This window comes from Cydia strobilella, chromosome 14 (assembly GCF_947568885.1).
Source record: "Cydia strobilella chromosome 14, ilCydStro3.1, whole genome shotgun sequence".
Classification (NCBI taxonomy): Eukaryota; Metazoa; Arthropoda; class Insecta; order Lepidoptera; family Tortricidae; genus Cydia; species Cydia strobilella.
Genome location: NC_086054.1, coordinates 2,762,692 through 2,773,796, shown reverse-complemented (window position 1 = coordinate 2,773,796; position 11,105 = coordinate 2,762,692).

Below are 11,105 nucleotides of genomic sequence, written 5' to 3'. Positions count from 1 at the left end.
TGGCCATAGAACTTTGGACTTCACCTATAGCTTAATCCATCCATATCCATCCATACTAATACTATAAATGCGAAAGTCTGTCTGTCTGTCTGTCTGTTTGTCTGTGTGGAACTCTTCACGCTTAAACCGCTGAATCAAAATAAATGAAATTTGGCGTAGAGATAGGTTGAGTCCCTGAGAAGGACATAGGATAGTTTTTATCCCGAAAATCATCCCTTAAGAAAGTAAAAACCGGGGTGGAATTGAAATAATTAACGAAGTGCCTGCTAATTTGTGTGCATAATATGCTCAAACTTAGATTGCTATGAGAATTTTTCCAGGCGCTATTCTTACTCTAGCTGCGGTTACTAAGTCCACGCAGACGAAGTCGTGGGCAAAAGCTAGTTTTAAATATAGTTTTATTATTTATAGCTGTAGGGAGATTGGTCGCCCGTATTGTTAGCGAGGACCTTTCCCTCACCAATTAAAGTTTTAAATAAAACCTTACCTAACCTACTTAGTAATAATTAGCTTGTATTATTAATGTACTATTTATTATTTACAACGACGGGACTTAATCGCGTAAAATAAGTTTTAAATTTACCTCCGACGTTTCGAGGATGGCTCCGAAGTCCCGTCGTTGTAAATAATAATGAGTAAAAATCGTGAAAGTTTAAATCAGTATTAATGTACTACTTCAGTGAGTTGTTACATGCTTAGAAGCTACCAAAAACCGGCCAAGTGCGAGTCGGACTCGCGCACGAAGGGTTCCGTACCGTTACGGTAAAAAAACAGCAAAATAATCACGTTTGTTGTATGGGAGCCCCATTTAAATATTTATATTATTCTGTTTTTAGTATTTGTTGTTATAGCGGCAACAAAAATACATCATCTGTGAAAATTTCAACTGTCCAGCTATCACGGTTCATGAGATACAGCCTGGTAACAGACAGACGGACAGACGGACGGACAGACAGACAGCGGAGTCTTAGTAATAGGGTCCCGTATTTACCCTTTGGGTACGGAACCCTAAAAAGCATGTCATTACAATGAAGTCAACCAGATTTAACAAATGGTTTTCGTAGGTACATACTGTTATATAGGTAAATAAAAAATAATTAATGATTAAACTCCTAAACAAATACAACCAATCAGATGTAAACAACTGTCAAAATCGTCAAACATCAGCTTATCCGTGCAAACATTGATGAATAAAACAATCAGTCCTTAACTTGTCAAGTTGTCAGGTTTACGTTCCATCCCGACCATATTTTCATATGCGGAGTGAGCACAGATTATGAGAATACGTTGGCGGGTAGACACACCACTCTAAACGTTGAAAATATCAGTACATTTAATTAGAGGTGATAATACAGTACACAAAATATGTAAAGTATCACTTTTACAGAAACAAACACCCCCGTCCACGGCTCCCGCTGCCGGTGGTGCAGTGTACCGCATGAAATGGACTCAATCAATACACGAGAACGTCATGCGAGCGTACTATGGGGCTTCAGAAGGGGAAACTCAGCTGTCTGCGTACCGTTCAAGAATGCTGCCTCTGTTTCAGACTCTTTTAAACCCTCCATCACTGTGTCGGATGAACGGTTAAGGGATCAAGTGCACTATATTCAGCTGCTAAAGCGGCTCCCGCCACGTCGCTGGATCCGGTGCCTTCACATGACCTGGTACCAGGGGCCCTGCAGGAATATGATTTCAGTACCAACGAGGGGGGACTTTGCCAATCAGAGCGTGAGTACATCTGCTAATGAGCGTTTGAGGACTTTCGGAGTGGCGATTACGCAGTATCGCGCCACAACCAATTCTAGGCCACGATTACTACGTATGCCTATGAATAGATGCAATCTCTCGCTTGTGTTTGTGTATCTCTGATATTTCATATATCATCGTTCATAAACTCTGTTATTGCGAAATAACATTTCTGCATTAAGACTGATTTCAATGAGTTAACAAAAAGATTGGATATTGTTTTTAAAGAGTTGGGTAAGTATTTTATTATAAATTTATCTCATCTGTCAGTACAGGCCACGCTATAGTGAAGTGACGATCTTCGATACCGACAGTAGACCCACGCAAGCCTCATAATTGGTTATCAGTTGGAATCGAGTCAGCACTTCGATTTATTTCCCATCCTATTGTTGGCACAATTAACTGTCTCTCCGTAAACCCTATTGCATTGAAATAAGATCTAACGATACTTAGTCAATTGTATTGCTGATAATACTTTCCGCCCCGATCTATGTAAGGCTTCAGAGTCACGCTAACGTTGCGATTAATGGCCCCTTTATAAAGCAAATACTCGTAATAGGATATACATGTTGTAAAGAAAAGTTTTCTTATTTATTTCGTATTTATTTTCAATATCTTTAAAGTATTCAGTCATCTGTGTGACAAAGGTAAATCCAGTAATATTGCATAAATATCAAAATATTCTACAAAGATGGCTTTTGCTTTCACAAAAGCAGCACAATTCCATTATTATCTTACATTCTACATCTTAGAACTAACTTTATTCTGAGCACGGACGAAACCGCTCCCTAACTTCAGCAAATAGATATAACTCACTTGCCGAGCGGAAAATCTAAGCGCTATGGTTCAGGGCTTGCGTAAGGAAAAAACTTGGATACACCAGAATAGACAATGAAGAAACCTGATGTACCTACAGCAATTTAAATGAACACAAAGTATTTCGTTATCCCATCACATAAGGTCCCACAACGCTAATGATTTTTTTGACGAGCAGGGGAAATACAAAGGACAACAAAATGTCATTACCGTTGTCTATTTATGAAGTGAACGATTTCCGAACCCTACGTTGTCAAACGGCCACGTATGAGTACTTCATTAATAGTGGAGAAATATAACATTTTAAACTTTTGCGTTCTGAACACATATTAAATCACATTTACAATCGGGTCTATCGCGAATTTATTTAGTTACCTTTATTTACCGAAGTTTCGACCACCGCGACCACGACCAGTGAAACCTGTGTCGAAACGGAGAAATCATAGAAAAGTTAGTTAAAAATTTCTTGTACACACTTTGGATATCACTCAAGAATATTTAACATATACAATTCAGAACTTAGAACAAAATATGGTCAAGCAAGATATGAGAAAACCAAATGTGCCACAAAAGTATTCTGAGGCAATAAAAAAACATGCTAAAGACTTCATTGAAAAATTGCCCGTATTTGCCTTCACATTACAATCGACCAAAAACTGACCGAATGTATCCAGAACTTCAAGCACACCTACAGTACAGCTTTACAAGTATGGTCATTGACGTTATTTTTGGAAGTTATCTATATCGTTTGGCTAAGTGTTTTGCTATACTCGCATTGCATATATTTTTAAAAAATGCCTAAAAAAATTGCAAAAGTGACTGAAACCGCGGAAACATATATGGTGCTAGTATTAGCACACAAGATCAAGACAAAGGCAATAAGTATGTGGATGCTCATATTACAGTATCAGCAACACCAACACAGAAGAGTCACAAACACATAACAAGTGCGTCCACATACAGGAGGAAAAATCAAGTGCTAGTCCCATCAAGAATCAAGAAAAAGTGCGGCGGGTATGGTTCGTAGATTTCAAACAGTCCCCTTTCGGCTTATCTTTTGTCTATTGTTAAATGAAACCGCACGTGCTACTTACTAGCATAAAAAAATGGTATGGCCGTTTTAACCGGTTATTCAATTACCACTCTATGGAGATTGCAATAAGGTTTAAAATGAACTAATGGGAAAACATATTCCTTAGCTGTGTGGTCTTTGCGGTTACTGAGTGCCGGCAAGTCGAACGCTACAGAACCAGTCTAAAATGTGTCATCGATATGCGTAACAAAGGCGCGTTATCGGAGAGCGCACTTACACTGGTTTTTTTAGCGTTGGACTAGCCCGCGCTCGCCACGATGCACGAACCAGGTAAGGGACAGGGACGGATTGCGATTAAAACATTTTGATGGATTCATGACAAGTTTTTTTTAGTTAGTTTTTTTTTTTTTACAGAGACAGAGAACCTGAGTATTAAAAAGAGAAAAGATAAAGGCGTCCAGGTTCAATTATTCCTCGCCGAAGAGAATGTCTAAAAAATAATCACAAATCACCCAAAATCAACAATACGCAACTTACTAAAATATATTTTCGGCCCGTCTGTTCAAATCCCAAATAAGTATTACAATTTTATTTACTCTGCAATCAGAAAATTATTTGAAACATATCTAGAGAAATTTTTCGCGATATTGTCTCACACGTGTTAACAACGTTACGATTACAACGGGCGTTCTAAATTGTACAGACCGGACCGGTGTCAAGTTTGCAGCCAAAGTTAGCAGCCGCTGAAAACCCAACCAAATTAAGAAGTCGAAATTTTAAATGTAAAATTTTGAACGTAACACATCCCCCAGTTGGATCCAAGCTACCCTCCCGATCAAATACGGCGGTCTTGGTACCTTTGGTTTATTTTGGAGCTTTCTGACATACATATCTAATGTAGGTATTTAAATAATTTTCCGGCACAGCCTTACATTAATCTAAACGCATCTCAGGAATCTACAAATTGTAAAATAAACAAGTAATTTCATGTGATTGTGAACCGTCCGTCTTAGCGCTAAGGTTGACATTACCACCCGCTGTGTCCCAAAAAAGCTTCGACGCAGCAGGATGGGGTCAGAATTTCTGATCCCTAAGAAGAAACAGGTGGAAGCCGTTTAGCACAAAATGTAGGTATCAACCATTTAATAATAATGTAGCCTTTATAGCAAATTTATCATATCACAAAATGTATTATTAATAAAATAATGTTTCTAGAATATGCCAAAGACCTACTAAATTTTACTTTTAGATCCACAAAACAATCAAGAAACTCATTAGAAGCTTAACGCAGGCCCTTAATCTAAAAGAAAAAAATCGCGATACGAACAACTAAGTTGGGATAGGCAGTCCTAAACTTATACCATTAAAGAAGTTAATTAACAAAAACTTCATCAGAACTTAGCGATCGAGGACCACTGAGAGGCCTATTTAAATTCCCACAAAAGAATTATAAAGGTTAAAAAAAGTTTCAAATAAGCCATTTATGAGGTGAAAAGTAAATTTTCTTCGGTCCGACATTTTTCTCACCCGAGTGCGGTAAATGCCCGTATATTTTTTTAAGGGTGTTATTTAATCGATCTGCAAAATATTCCTATTTTGATGAACAAAAATATATATTTGGTCAGCCAAAATGTGTATATGATCAGCACCTTAAGGTTAGCAAGTATTTCAAAATCAGTTCGCAAAAAATGTCATAATGAGCTGCTCTAAATTGATTTGGTTGGCAAATTAATTATTTGATCGGCAGTAAGCGATCCACGATTAATCAAATTTTGTTAAGCAGTCAGTGGGTAAGCGGATTATTTCATTTTGGATTACAATTTAACTGATTCGCAAAAATTAGTTCTAACCTAACCTACTTTTCTAGTAGCAGTTGGTTTCTGTAAAGGTCGCAGTTCTAAGTGCTCTAACCTAACCTAACCCACTTTTCTATATAGTAGCAGTTTGTTTCTGTGAATGTCACAGTTCTAACCTAACCTAACCCACTTTTCTAGTAGCAGTTGTTTTCTGTGAAGGTCGCAGTTCTAACCTAACCTAACCCACTTTTCTAGTAGCTAATATCTTCCATTTTACACCTATAATACTCTCAAAGTACCAAAACGGATAAATACCACCAACAAATACGTTAGAACACCGCAATGCGACTGCTAATAATAAAATAAATAAATAAATAAATAAATAAAGTTTTATTTCAGGCAAAAAGTACATTCGTACACCCATATCAAGAGACAATTTAAAAGTTAAAGCGCCAAAAGAAGTAGTACTTAATAATAAAATAAGATAAAATAAGTTGAACAATTTAAATAGCATAAATTACACTATTTTTTGTTCCCGTTTTGGTGCACGGAAAGCCAGTGCCGCAGATACACCGACATGAGAATGGTGTTTTGCGAGCGGCGCATACCCTCCCAGAAGGAAGCAATGCGCGCGCGTATCACTGCGAAGAAGTCAGGAATTCTGGCTTCCGCGAACATGGTGGAGGCACTGCAGGAACGCGGCAGCCCCATCAGTGTCCGGAATATATTATTATACTGCACACGGATGGCGCTGTACGTTTTCCTGCTGTACCTGACCCACAGTTGACAGGTGTAGAAAGAAAGACAATATGCATTAAATAATGTACATTTGACTCCCCTGCTACACCTGGCAAACCTACGGGCTATCATGTTGCCACGAACAGCCAGCGCTCTTCTCTCTCGTTCCATGTCACTGTCGTCCCTCATGTCGTCCGTCAGTATATGGCCAAGATACTTGAACCGCTGCACAACACGCAACTTCTCTCCATTTAGTTTGACTTCTGGTATGTTATCCGGACCCCTTCCAGCCTTAAAAACCATGAGTTCTGTTTTAGCTACATTGTAAATCAGCCCGTGAGAATTAGCATAATTTTCACAGACTGAAACCAGCTTTCTAAGACCCTTGATGGAGGGGCTGAGCAGCACCATGTCGTCAGCGTAGCTGAGACTGTTCATACAGACGTCACCCACGTGACAACCGACTCCAGTGCCCTTCAGCCTCCCCATCAAGTCATTGACGTAAAGGTTAAAGAGGTCCGGAGAAGTAAGTCCACCCTGGCGTACCCCGCATTCTAATCTATAGCTATTAGATGTCGTGTCACCCCATTTTACACAGTTGGATTGGTTTCCGTACCAGTACTCGAAAACGCGTACCAAGTCCTCAGGTACTCCCGAGCCGCGCATTTTACCCCACAGAATTTCATAATTCACAAGGTCAAAAGCACGGCTTAGGTCAAGAAAGCAAAATCATCGAATGAAATTCACGATTCCGCTCCGCCTGCAACCCTGCCGATTTTTTCAAATCAAACGCAACCCATCTTATATCAGATTACCATTTGTTTAATATGCATACGCCTCAATTAAACTGCCAACCAATTTTTAAATCTTGCTGACCAAATAATAATTTTGCAGCTCAACTGTTTATTAAGCAGATGGATATTGGTTTATAATGTTGACTGTTTGTGAATTATTTGCTGAACAAGAGTTGCAGCTCGATTTTTATTTAGTGCCGGCAACATATTTGTATGCTGCCCAAATGATTTAATGGCTATTTTTTTGCAGATCATTTTTAAAAATGGCTGATCATTTAATTACTTCCCTTTTTTTAATAACAGAAACTGGTTTTTTAAATTTGTAAATCGTTCTTATGTAAAACTTTTGCTTATTTATTAATTCTACAGGAGGCGAACAAGTCGCCACGACAATAAATTTTATGCACAATTGTATGCATTTTGTATTTTTTTTTCAATAAGAAATATACAAGCCTAGTGTAATTTGTCTCTTCGGATTTCTCGGCCGCAGTTCCCAACAAAGGAACAACGGTGATAAGGGTCCGTGCGGGGCCAAGCCAGACCCCACACTAACAAGAAACCCTCGCTCGCGCTCCAAAGTATTCGACCTGCACTATTGGCGAAGTCTGGCGAAAGCTCTCTGCACGCGCACAAAGTCTGGCGGTTTTCTTCGCATGTGATGTAACAGCGCGCAACTCCTAAACGCTACTAGCGCGAGCTACCAGCGCGCCTCTAACACACGCTAGGTGTGTTATCAGCACGCCTTTACAAGCGCGAGCTACCAGAGTGCCTCTATTAGCGTGTGCTACCAGAATCAGTCTTGTTAGCGTGTTATATTGGCGTTTTACTTCATGTCAAGCCTGTAAATAAAGAACCTACCCCTCTCTTCTTCCACTCTTTCAAACTCCCTGCTCTGTTACGCACTCCTCCATACACGTGGAGGAGGACGTAACGTGACAGTTTTGGCGACCAACGTGAATTTTACCGGCTTCTTATTCTCTAAATTCTAAATTACAGACAAATTCCGTGTTTCTAAATCTTAGTTAACTTTTCGGTCTTTTTCTTTTTCATTTTCGACTTATTTCAATACTTACCATTTAGTCAATATGGCACGTCTTATAATTGTATATTTACAATATTTTATCAGGTAAACCAAACTAACTAGATCTTTTTAGATACTTGTATTTTTATAGGCAGGTATGTTGTTTCTATCTTTCTACTCATTTTATTTTCTATTTTTTCCGTTACGCACTCCTCCATAAACCTGGAGGAGGACGTAACGCGACAGTTTTGGCGCCCAACTTAAAATTTACCGGCTTTTTCTGATCCTCTAAATTCCAAATTAGACAGAATCCGTCTCTAAAATTTCAGATAACTTTTCGGCCTTTTTTCTTTTTTTACACCATTAATCAATATGGCACGCTCTATCAAATTATAATGTAATAGCTAAATCAGACTAGGTATCTAGACTTTTTTATCACTGTTATTTCTATAGATGTATTGTTTTCATAGGTCTTTAACTTTATACTAATTGTACTTCTTCTTTTTCTCTTTAGCCCCGCTTAGCCCGTTCTACTCCCCTTTTCTTTCCTCAAGCTCGATCATCTTCCATCAACCTCCATTCTCCATGTCATCCATCGTGTGTGTGTCTTCATAAGCCAGTTGCCCTACACGTGGAGGAGAATGAAGATGGCGATTTAGACTTACCTATTTCACAGTAAATTGTGCACAGATAGATATGAGAAATATGACGAAACTTTAAAGGCATAACCAAACCTAATATATGAAACTGTCTATTATTATCGCTTCGGCCACGGAACCCTCAGTAACACAACAGTATCATAGTAAAATTAACTTATCTACATGCGAGATGAATTCCCCTAATAGTTTTCACAACATTAATTACAACCGCCATTTCACACTTCCAGTGCTTTCCACGCGACTCTTAACACCTCAAGCATCTTTCAGGACGTGAATAAATTAAATCCGAAATCCCGGGCGTGTCCTAATTTTGAGCTGGCAACACAAATATGTCCCGGCGTAATCCCAAGATTATAATGAAGCTCGCTCGCTAGTGATGGGCGCGGGTCATTCGACTTGTTGCTCACTTTGATCGAAAATTCGACTAATTTTAACTTTTTTCAGCACCAAACTAATTTTTTATTTTATTTTTTGGTGCTGCAGGTTCAGCTGCGGAGTATGCGGCTAAACAGAAGCATACGAAGTACTCTGCCTTGGAACCAATGTATGATTTTATACCAGTTGCGGTGGAGACTGCAGGACCTTGGGGTGCGGAGGCTAAGGAGTTTGTGTGGGAATTGGGTCGGCGACTGAGAGATAGGGGTTGCGATCCTCGCTCCGGATCGTACCTGGTCCAACAGATCTCCTTGGCAATTCAACGGGGCAACGCTGCCAGTGTCATGGGGACGTTTGGGCCGGCTACGGTCCGGGGTGGCACCATAACCTAAATAGTTTAATTTAGTGGTTAAGCTAGACAAAGCCTGTTGCGGATTACATCATTTGTAAGTCGATGACGAAGCCTGTTGCTGATTTGATTTTGTGTCCACTTGACGAAGCCTGCGTTGCCGATCACGATCTATGCATGGATGTTATTTACTGTTTTATTTATTGTGACGTGAAAATAAAAGAATTATTTGTTAATTTGATTTTTTAAAGTATAGTTGGTCAAGCAAATCTTGTCAGTAGAGACTATGGGACGATATCCCTTCGCTCCCACATTACACGAATATTGCCCTGACAATACACAAATGAAACGTGTCCAGTGTTATGGGATCCACACCGCAGGTGTATGTGCCCCTTTTCGTCTGCTATTATACACAGAAACAAAAAAAATGACGATTGCCCTCTCAATGTCATTAAAATAAAAAAAACACGCGTTTCCCTTGTGAAAATAATAATCATTGTTGCAGACTTTTTCCAAACCTGCATCATCAGGCTTATTTGTCTATTATAATATGCAGAGGAAACACTTCTCTATTTTTGCGTTACGAAGGTTGCTAGATTTTATATAAAATGGACCACCGAAATCTGTTGCCGTGCCGAGAAACGCTGGTGTGCATTTTACCCGATCGGACTATTTTATTTCTAATTCAAAAATCGACTTAAAAAAGATAATGTAATTCTGATACTTCAGGTTACATGTTCATAATTGTTTTGATTGTTCATTGTCATTGCTGCGATCTAGTCAATTTAAACAGTTTTCATAATCATTTTTACAAATCTATTTATAAATTAGTATTATTTTTATTTTTAAATGTTCAGCATTTGGCCAAATAGTGGAAAAAAAAACAAAGCAAAATACGCAAAAGATAGGACGCGTCAGGAAACCGGTGGCTGCTACGGATGGGCTCGCAGGGTCCACAGACCGCAAAATAAATAAAACTAAGAAATACATAAAGAGGTTGGATAACGCCCAAGTCGAAAAGAGCCGCTGCACTTTCCCATCCCTCAGCGGGCTGTGTGTCCGGCATTTCAGCCTTTCAACGTTTAATTGGGATACTCGTAATATACTACACTCGTAATACATAGCTGCGGTTAACTCGAAGTGAAATTATACGTGGTGAAAGTAAAGAAAATATTATCTCTGTATCCCGTAGGCCCGTATAAAATGTATCCTATGACACTCCCGTGATCAAGACGAATCTAACGATACCTCATACATCAAAATCCATCAAGCCGTTTAGGCTACAGGAGGCCACAAAGAAACAGACATACATACATACTTACATACACTCGAAAAACATTACCCTCCTCCTTTGGCAGTCGGGTAAAAAATTGCACCGGATATGCGGAAAGAACCAACACAAACTGTTTGGCGTCACAAGCCAACGACACCCATCAGGAAAAAAAAGATTGCAACGGATATGCGGAAAAAACCAACAGAAGAGTTGATTTGTAAAAAGAAAGAATTGACGAATTAGCAAATTAAATTAATTATAATTAGAGTTTTAAATGATTCACGGTTAGTTTCACTAGACTTATATTGACCGGGATATAGACCGTGATTACCTTTTGTATAATTTGTGTTGCTCACAAATAATACAAAAGGTAATCACGGTTTATATCCCGGTCAATATAAGTCTAGTAAATTAATTATATTTATCTATAAACTAGTTAATCTATACAAACAAAGCTATGAATATACAAATACAAATATGGGCTTTCCTGCGGCAGAAGCGC